This window comes from Gymnodraco acuticeps, unplaced genomic scaffold (assembly GCF_902827175.1).
Source record: "Gymnodraco acuticeps unplaced genomic scaffold, fGymAcu1.1, whole genome shotgun sequence".
Taxonomy (NCBI): Eukaryota; Metazoa; Chordata; class Actinopteri; order Perciformes; family Bathydraconidae; genus Gymnodraco; species Gymnodraco acuticeps.
The window spans coordinates 412,089-422,886 of record NW_022990565.1 but is presented as its reverse complement, the minus strand read 5'-3'; positions in this window follow the sequence as shown (position 1 = coordinate 422,886).

The window sequence follows — 10,798 nt, the reverse complement described above, 5'->3', positions numbered from 1 at the left end:
TGAGAGTATATCAACCTGTGTATCTTAAGTTGACATAAAACAGATGGTCAGACTTCAGGCTCGGCGTCTCGCAGGAAGAAAAAGCCAAAGCATTGGCCTCTCGGCAGCTGTGTTGCATTTTGACCACAACCACTACAATTGTTTGCAGAAGAGCAATCTGAAGATGAGTTAAAATTACAGCATAGTAAGTCATCAGTGTGCAACAAGTTTATTTGTCAGCAGTGTTTACATGAGGATTTTACTTAGTCTCGCTTGAGTGTAACCTGCTCTTTAACCCCAACTGGTGTGGCACAGGGACAGAGAGGCCACCCAATGAGTGGCCAGCTTTACTGCTGGGTTTTGAAAATAAGAGGGTGTATTTTATTCAAAAATATGACTTTATTTTACTTTACAAAAGGATATTGATGACACAGATTCTTATTAATAATGGATTGCATGTATGACGGCTAAGCTTTGTCTCCTCAGTAGATACGTGGTCATTATATAGATTCAGCCCAGGCTCCATTGTCCAATGTGACACTTCTTTTTTCAAACGCACAGTAACTGAACATCCAGGAAAGCCACTTCTTTCACTTAAAACTAATAGATTCCAGCTCTTCTAAGAAATATCTACTACCAATTTCCCCCACGGCCATCATCCTCTATGTGACTCATTGTGCTCGTTCCTCTTAAGCGAGCCATGTTTGGCCCTGCTGTCATGCGTACAGCTGTGTGTCACACTCTCACAAGTCTTCTCCTCATCGCTCGCTGGTGTGCCCAGAGCAGAAGTGAAGCACCTCTGTGAGCACAGCAGGTGACTCACAGTCAGGCCTGCTGTCAACATCACTTGCTGCTGTGATTTTGGAGAGCTAAAAGTGTGCTGTGTGCTGGGCAGTGAAGCTGGATATAATTAGCCCCGCCTTTACTGAGCAGGAGAGCCAGCTGCCAGAGTTTGTTGCCAGTGAAACATGAAACAAGTGAATCCTGTGGGCAGCGTGCATGTGGCGGTGAGGATCTCTCAGTCCTGGATGTTGAATTTGACACAACCAGTGGTGGACAGTAGATTAGTACATTTACTTAATTACTGTACCTACAATTTGGAGTTAATTGTTTACTTGAGTATTTTTTTTCTGCAATTTAGGACTCTACTTTCACTATACAACAAATACATACTGTGCTTTTAACTTTTTGAAGACCGGGTTACTTTGAAGTTTTATAATCGGTTTTGAAATACAAAATATAATCAAAAAATTATTTATTGTGTATTTTACTGTATTTACTTTAATGCTCCTATGGTTAAATACTAAAGCTATACCCTGCAGTATATATGGTAAAATGACAAAAACATCGGTCACATTAAAGAGGTTAAACACATGAATGCATCTATAATTGTAATTCAGTAGTATAAAAAAGTGAAATAGGTCGATTGTGCATAATAATTGTTTTTTTTAATGCAGTATTTGACTGCAGTAATGCCATTTTTCCCAACAACAAAAAAATGCTTCTTACACCACTTAACATCAAAAGTCCTGCACACATTCACAGTTTGCAACTCATTCATATATAGTAGCTGAATTTAAATGCAATACATATTTTTCCTCAAAGAATATCCATGGCAACACGAGCACGCCTGGCTGTTGAGTTTGGTCAGTACTTATCCATATATTTGTGGACTGCTTTTCCAGGGACGTCACTGGGTGGCAACATGTTTGTGTGAACACCTCCAGTAAAAAGCCCTGAAAGCCTTTTAGCACATAAAGCTAATGATAGATTAGTTGAGTGTTTGGTTTGTGGATTAGGGTTTGTTGACCCATCCAGTTTGTTGAAAGATTAGAAGTGCACGGTTACAGATCTGACTGTAAAGCTGACTATGCACACGATCATTTTATGCAACTGTTACTGTTGCTATGCAGTCTTGTAGGTCTTTATATCTCCTAAATAATCATAAAACAATTTCCGCTTTTTCAAGATACCTATGTGCAACATTTCGTTTTTCACTTTTTTAAGCATGCAGATTAGATAAGTAAATAAATAAAAAGACGTGAGATATAGACGTAAGTTTGCAGTGGAAAAACAATGATTGTGCACGGCGAGGTGGAAAGAGCTCCCCATGGAAACCTGAATATGTGCCATGGAGCTGGATTAGTGTACATGTACCACAGGGTCAGACCTTATCACTGCAGCCATTATCATGCACATTGTTTGATAAGGCCTTAATCAATCCGCGAGAAAATTCTTTGGTTGCCGACAGATTATTTGTTATAATAATAGTCTCGACTGCCAACAGATAAACCAGCACTGTTTTTTGAGCAACAGTGGTTCGACGCCAGAATAACATTTGGATGATTGTTTTTCATGCCCACAAACATCAACGCCACGGCAGAACAAAAGAGAAACATGTGTTGGTTTTTGCAGCAGACGGGAATGTGCACATCTTTATTAAAATATAATATTAACCAGTGAAAAGAAAGTTTGGGGCTCTCTGCTGGAACTGCTACCCCCGCGACCCGACCACGGATAAGCGGGAGAAGATGGATGGATGGATGAATATTAACCAGGTAGATCTATCACTCTAATCATGGCAGTTTCTGGAAGGAAACACAGTCAGCAGATTGTATTATATTGGATGAATTCATGCTGTATTTGAGAACTGTAGGGTTAAGGAACAATCATTACAAGAATCAGAGGAAAGTGAGAACTTTTTTAATCAAAATGCATAAATGTGTAGTTGTTACTTTGCAGATGATTTAAAAAATCTTCACTAAGCACATTGCATTGCTATTTGGTAAATAAAACCTAAAAGTATACAAATATTTCTAAATGAGCTCTACTGCAGCTATTTTTCAGTCTTTACTTTTCTTACATATCTTTACATATAAGTGTATTAGGCAGCCATACTGTGAAAATGCAAACATTGTAGGAATGTGGTTATGTTCAGATGAGTGGTGATGAGAGTTGTGCAATGACCTAGAGTTGTGCTCTGAACGTCGTGCGCTTGGTTATAGCCCAGGTTTATGAAGATACGACAATAAAGTGAGGGGGGAAAAGAGGTGGTGACAGAGAGATAGATGCTGAGTCACTGAAAGGGCAAGACCAGACATATTCCCAGCATGTTAGACTTATAGCAAAGGTCTTTTCGAGTACAGAACGGGTTCATTTTCTCCACATTGCTTATCGTGTTTACCTAAGTTACTCAAAAGGAAGTTAAGTAAAGGGGAGAAAGGTAGAACAGACACACAGAGGGGTGAGTTTTAGTTTAGATTTGTAACTGTAGAGTCAAATGTTTGAGACTGTGGACTGGCCTGAGGCCTTGTTGTTACCAATAACTCTACACAGTATGTAACTGAGAGAAGCTTTTGGCCATGTGTGCAACATGCCTGCCTCGTGCCTGCTTTCAGTTACAGCAGCACTGCATACATCTCGACCCTTCAACAAAAAGCCTTGCGTGAATTTTTCGAAACTATGGAAAACAAACCACATTTGATTTAGTTTGACAGCTTGTTTTGTTATAAACATCCACAAACACCTGTCATGAATTTGCCTGTAAATCTGATTATGAATCTATTCATCTAATAAGTGCACTTTGTTCTTTTTGATATTATAAAGCTTTTTTTGTAGCTCTTGGAACATCATGCTGGCTCTTTCTGACTCGCGGCTACACGTTGGGATACACTTTTGACCGATCCCATAATCCTTGTAGGAGGGTTTAAAAAATCTGGAAGATGATCAGAGAAACGTGCTGCAGACATGTTTTTATTAGTGGCTCAGAGGTTTTAACCTGACTGTTTTCGGAGCAGTATCAATTACGCGACTCAAGCTGTGCTGGTGCCATCTTGACCTTAACTGACACGTCTCTGAGGGAGCTTCTCCATATCTCTGCTGTGCTTAACAACAAAGGCTTCCAGTGAATGTATACAGTTTCCAGACCTGTTACACTCTTTATCGCCCCTCGGCCTGATTTCTCTCAGCTACTGGATGGGGGAGCGAGGAGCAGGATTTCTGGGAATGAAATCAGAGCTCACTGCTAAATAGGGGTTCCCTCTCACTTCTGGTAAATGCTTTAGAGAGCCGGTTCTTCTCTGGTAGCTTTTAATACTCCATGTCCACACCATGTGTTGAGAAAATTACAGAACATGTTTATTTTATAAGCTTTTATGGTCACATTTTGTTAACTCAGCGGTATCTGCACATTGTAGGCAGCTGTCAACTTGTTCCTACGTCCCTGCAGTGTAGTTGGTAGCAGAATCCTAGCAGAGTGAGAATCCACTGGGAATCATTTGTCTAATATCACCAATGCTGAGCGGTGAAGTAAACTGGAGGTTTAATTTTCTTTTTGTGGAATCAACATTGTAATATGCAACAGGGACCCTACATTTCCTGTTACAGAGGGTGTGGGGATGTTGCACAACATGTTATAAGCTACAGTTAAGGAAGCCTATCCAAGTTAGGACGTTCCAGACATACATAAGGAGGTGAGCGTATTTTATTACCAGGGCCATACCTCTCTCTCTTCTACATGTGCTCTTCTATAAGCAGAAATGAGTCACATGTGATAGATCCATGTGCTTATCTGAGAGTTTGAGGAAAAGAAAAGTAAATATATTCACTATAGATGCAGGACAACATTTCTCAGTTCTACTAAGCTGAGAATTGATAAGGGAAATAAAGCTTGAATTGCACCCTATGAAGGAATTTCTTATCTTTCCTTGATTTGCACCTCTGTATAGATTCATGATTCTTAACGACCAGCCAATATTGACCTACGTTCTTTCTCTTTCTGTTTTGTATTTGACATCTCTCAAAACTTCAGACTCAAACTTTTCTTCTTTCCTTTTTACTCTTTTATAAAGCCAACCCTTACATAACATAAACTTACATGTTCTAAAACAATATTTGATCGTTGAGCTTCAGAGCTTTTTAACTAAGCACCAGCCTCTCAAGTGTCAGTGATTGTCTAAAAAGTATTAGTGGTCGAAGAAGTACTCATATCTTGTACCTAAGCAAAAGTAGCAATACTGCTTTGTAGGAATAGTCTATTGAAAGTACTGTATTCAACTATTTACAGTAAACTGTACTTTATGTTTTAGAATAAAAGTATTTGTTTTATCATATTATTGGAATTTACCACAGTCTAAGCATTTGACCCACCATTTAGTTAAACCTATAACACAGTATTATATTTTGTAAACTTTTCATATTGCTTTCTCTGCAAAATTGTAATCTGAAATGTAATAGTGCAGTAGGCAAACAATACATGTATTATATTAAAACAATTACATTATTGACGTCTGAGATTAAGTATTGTAAAATATCAATACTCGAGTAAAGAACTGATAACTCAAAAATGTATTTAGATACAGTACTTGGGTAAATATAGGTTGATTTCAGCACAGGCTCTTTATACCAACAAGGAAACACAAGTAATGATTGATTTCTGTTCAGCAATAGGAACAAAGGTTACAACAGATCAAGTAGTTTGTAATTTATTTTAAAGACTATTTTTCTATTTCAGTGTGCAGGAAGAGCAGAGAGCCAGTGCCACTTGAATGCCACTTCATTAGTGTGTTTTGGTGTGTTGTTACCAGCAGCACACTGGTGCGCTCTACCAAGCACTACTGTAATAAATCAAGCAGGCAACGTAGGCAGTCTGACGTCAGAAGCGCTGCTGCTTGCGTAACCTCACTCCACTGTCCCATAGATTTGTCTTCTGGAGCAATCCGGAAAAGTCAACTAACCTTTCTTATCACACACTCTCTATCAGAGGTATAGGCCCCTTGGGTCCAGCCTGACTGGTCAACTCAACCTGCAGGATGTCATGGTAGACTGAGAAGAGTCACTCTGACAGAATCAAACCTTTTTTTAATTCACAAAAGTAGAATTTTTTAATTAAACATGCAGTATAATGTCAGCCATGCAGCAGCTGCATCACTATTTTAGCTGACAACACGGCGCACAGTTACACATGATGCACGCTCTAATAATAGCAAATACTTAGTCTTCTAGTATAACATGTCCTCAGTGACAGACGAGAGAAATCTTCTTGAGGAAATCATTCACTTAGATTGTAGTGTGCCCTGACAGAGTGGTAAGAAAACTGATCTTCCTGACACTTTGCTGCTTGTTGTTTGGCGTCATCGATTTCCAGACAGCCTTTTACAACACACTGTGACGTCCAATCATGTCCCTGCACTTGAGGGAAAAGCCCGTTCTCCTATATTGTTCCTCTTGCTGTCACATCCCATGAGGCAAAGACAGAAAGACATATTCGACAAAAAAATAAAAATTGTCTGATCTCTTTTATTTACCTTTGAGCACAAACACAGAGGAAGTAATGTCTTTAATAGACCTTCATTAATTGTCTTTAGTTTTATGTACGCAAGACTACCAGTTGAGCTATGGTTAGGACTGATACACCCGGCGGTCTAATGCATCATACATTTGTTAAAGGTGTGTTTAAATACAGCCTATCTCACCGCGCCTACTAGACTCACAGTTTCAGTTGTCATGGCTTCAGCAGGATGTCAACCCAGGATAAACAGAGGACTTAGTGGACCATGACGTGAATTAACACATAGGGAAATAAAGTATAAAAGCAATGAACACATTGAAGGAGTGTTTTAATGTTGTGTACGTTGTTTTTGTTCCATTGCCTGAATGAATTGCTTTCACATTGGACTCATTCACTCTGATATGGGGCTGTGAGGGAACCCAAGAATGTCAAGTGGCCTGACATTTATCTCCCGTCATTGTTCCCTCGTTCCCAAGTGTTTCACATTCAGGTAAATGCTGGTTCTGCTCCCAGGATGCACAGCTGCCGAATGGAGGGTTATTTATAGTCGTATGACGCAGACATCTCGCATCGGCACCTGGCAGGACCCTCAGCTGGAGACGCTTCTGCCCAGCTGCCGACAAGCGGATGCTGTTGCCAAGGAAACAGGATTATGTTGACATCATAGGATTTGAAGTGATCTTCCATGGAGACCAATTCCACTGTACGCCCAGGACCCCGACCTCTCGGAGGCTTGTGATCCACTGTCAACTTCCAGATGTGAATTAGTCACACACACACACACACACACACACACACACACACACACACACACACACGCACACACGCACGCACGCACGCACGCACACACACACACACACACACACACACATACACACACACACACACACACACACACACACACACACACACACACACACACACACACACACACACACACAGGACAACACGGGAAGATGATGTGCGTAGCGCGCCAGAGTGCGTAAGAGTGTGTTTCCACCTGTCTGTGTTTTATTGATGCATCACTAAAAACCCCACACAGATCAATCATGAAATGAACTTTACTCTCTTGTAAATGTTTTACAGGTGCACTAACATGCTGTGTGGACATTTATGAGTTGTTATGGATTTGATAAATTATATTTGGGTCATTTTAAAAGAGGAAATTACTCAAGTCAACACCTGTATTGTTTTTAACTGGCAGATGACATGGTGCCAGACTCTTCTCACCGCTGAGAGTCACGTCTGCTATTGTGAGTAATGTCTACCATTGTGCCAGGTCCTTCATTACAGGATATTTAGTGCAGTTAAGCACTTAATAATTTGCAAGCAGGACCGGATGAGTTATGAAGACAGTGACGATGTGATCACAGTCCCTTCCTGTTGATGCAGAGAAAAGAGAGATTAGGAAAATACAGAGATTAAATAAACTGGATACATCTGACAGCAGCTTAATAAAACATGTTGTATTATAAACCTCAGGCCTCCTCAGAACATATTATTTTGTTATGCCTCAGATGACACATTGCAGTTTTAGGCATACAAAGTTGTACATGTTCTATTCATCCAGAGGAATTTCTTTGTATCTGCACTTAAACAAATAAAGAGCAGTGTGCACCACAGATAAGAAGGCAGAGTGGAAACAAATTGCAGTGAAATCGTACATGGAAAGCTTTAAGGGCATCATAGGTTATCATAGCCTTTTCATAAACCCCTGCACAATCATAAGAGAAAAACCTTGAACAATTGAATTCAATGATTCTTTCTTCTAAACCATCAACGTGTATCTTAGACCCGATTCCAACTAAGCTGTTAAAGGAAGTTTTTCCATTAATTAGCACTTGTTTATTAAATATTATGAATATGTCTTTATTATCAGGCTATGTTCCACAATCTTTCAAAGTAGCGTAATAAAACCGCTTCTTAAAAAGCACAACCTCGATCCAGAGGTTTTAGCCAACTATAGACCATCAATCAATCAATCAATCAATCAATCAATCAATCAATCAATCAATGTTTATTTATATAGCCCAATATCACAAATGTTACATTTGTCTCAGTGGTCTTCACAGTGTGTACAGAATATCAGTATGACAATACGACACCTTCTGTCCTTAGACCCTCACATCGTATAAGGAAAAACTTCCGGAGAAAACCCACAGTTTAAAGGGAAAAATGGGAGAAACCTCAGGGAGAGCAACAGAGGAGGGATCCCTCTCCCAGGACGGACAGACGTGCAATAGATGCCGTGTGTAAATTGAAAAGATAATACATTTGCAACATAGGTAGTCCAAATGTTTGGAAATGCATGTGTGTATAATAGGAAGATGAATCCACGAGGATATCCATCCAGGACCTATGATCCAGGACCACAGCCACGACTCAAGATCCAGGGCTCGCGATGCAGGACACAGGACCGCAGGATCATCCATGTCTCCGGATCCCGGCGTATATAGACACCAAAAAGAAAGACATTTGGGTAAGCTGGGTTAATCGGAACATGAGAGTACACAGGTATAGACAGAGAGAAGGAAGAAGTAAGATGTCCCCCGACAAACTAAGCCTATATCAGCAAAACTAGGGGCTGAATCTAATCAGCCTTAACTATAAGCTTTATCAAAAAGGAAGGTCTTAAGCACTTTGAATTGCCTTGTGTTGAAAAGTGCTATATAAATAAACTTGCCTTGCCTTGCCTTGCCTTGCCTTACTGGAAGCTGATTCCACAAATGTGGAGCTTGATAAGAAAAGGCTCTGGCTCCCATTGTACTTTTAGAGACTCTAGGAACAACCAACAACCCTGCATTCTTGGAACGCAATGCCCTAATAGGACAGTAGGGTATAATGAGTTCTTTAAGGTAAGATGGCGCCTGCCCATTAAGGGCTTTGTAGGTGAGAAGAAGAATTTTAAATTATATCCTGTGTTCTATAGGGAGCCAGTGTAAGGCAGCCAGAACAGGAGTAATGTGGTCCCTTTTCCTAACTCTGGTTAGTACACGTAGACCTATTTATAATCTTCCGTTCCTCTCAAAAATTCTTGAGAAAGCAGTCTGGCTTTGGAACACATCATAGCACAGAGACAGCTTTGGTTAAAGTCACAAATGACCTTCTAATAGCCTCAGACAAAGGACTTGTCTCTATTCTTGTCTTGCTCGACCTCAGTGCTGCATTTGATACTATCGACCATGACATCTTATTGCAAAGACTAGAGCACTTAGTTGGCATAAAGGGAACTGCTTTATGCTGGTTTAGGTCATATCTATCTGAACGCTCTCAGTTTGTGTGTGTCAAAGATGAATCTTCCATGCAAACCAAAGTTAGCCATGGAGTGCCACAGGGCTCAGTGCTCGGACCTATTTTGTTCACATTATATATGCTTCCGTTAGGCAATATTATAAGGAATCACTCTGTACATTTTCATTGTTATGCGGATGATACTCAACTATATCTATCCATCAAGCCTGATGAAACCAATAATCTAAATAAAATTCAAGACTGCCTCAAGGATTTAAAAATGTGGATCACCTTAAAAAAATGTATGTTAAACAAGGCCAAAACTGAAGTTATTGTACTCGGCCCAAAGACTCTACGAAACAAACTATCTACAGATATATTAACTATGGATGGCATTAATTTGGCCTCCAGTGAGACTGTAAGGAATCTGTGTTATATTTGATCAGGATTTATCTTTTAACGCCCACATAAAATCAATCTCAAGGACCGCCTTTTTTCATCTACGTAACATAGCAAAAATCAGGCATATCTTGCCTCAAAAACGATGAAGAGAAACTAGTCCATGCATTTGTTACTTCAAGGCTGGATTATTGTAACTCCTTATTATCAGGGTGTACCAAAAAGTCAGTTAAGTCGCTTCAGCTGATTCAAAATGCTGCAGCTCGTGTACTAACCAGAGTTAGGAAAAGGGACCACATTACCTGTTCTGGCTGCCTTACACTGGCTCCTTATAGAACACAGGATATAATTTAAAATTCTTCTTCTCGCCTACAAAGCCCTTAATGGGCAAGCGCCATCTTACCTTAAAGAACTCATTATATCCTACTAGGCATTGCGTTCCAAGAATGCAGGGTTGTTGGTTGTTCCTAGAGTCTCTAAAAGTACAATGGGAGCCAGAGCCTTTTCTTATCAAGCTCCACTTTTGTGGAATCAGCTTCCAGTCTGTGTTCGGGCGGCAGATAGCCAATCCGTTTTTAAGAGTGCGCTTAAGACCTTCCTTTTTGATAAAGCGTATAGTCAGGGCTGATTAGATTCAGCCCCTAGTTTTGCTGCTATAGGCTTAGACTGTCGGGGGACACCTTACTTCTTCCTTTTCTCTGTCTGTACCTGTGTACTCTCATGTTCCGAATAACCCAGCTTCCCCCAAATTTCTTTTTGGTGTCTATCTACGCTGGGATCCTGAGTCGTGGCTGATCCTGAGTCCTAGATTTGAGTCCTGGATTTCGAGTCGTGGCTGAACCTGTCACTGTGGTCCTGCCTGACTCTCATCATACTACTTCCCTGATGGCTCCCACAGGA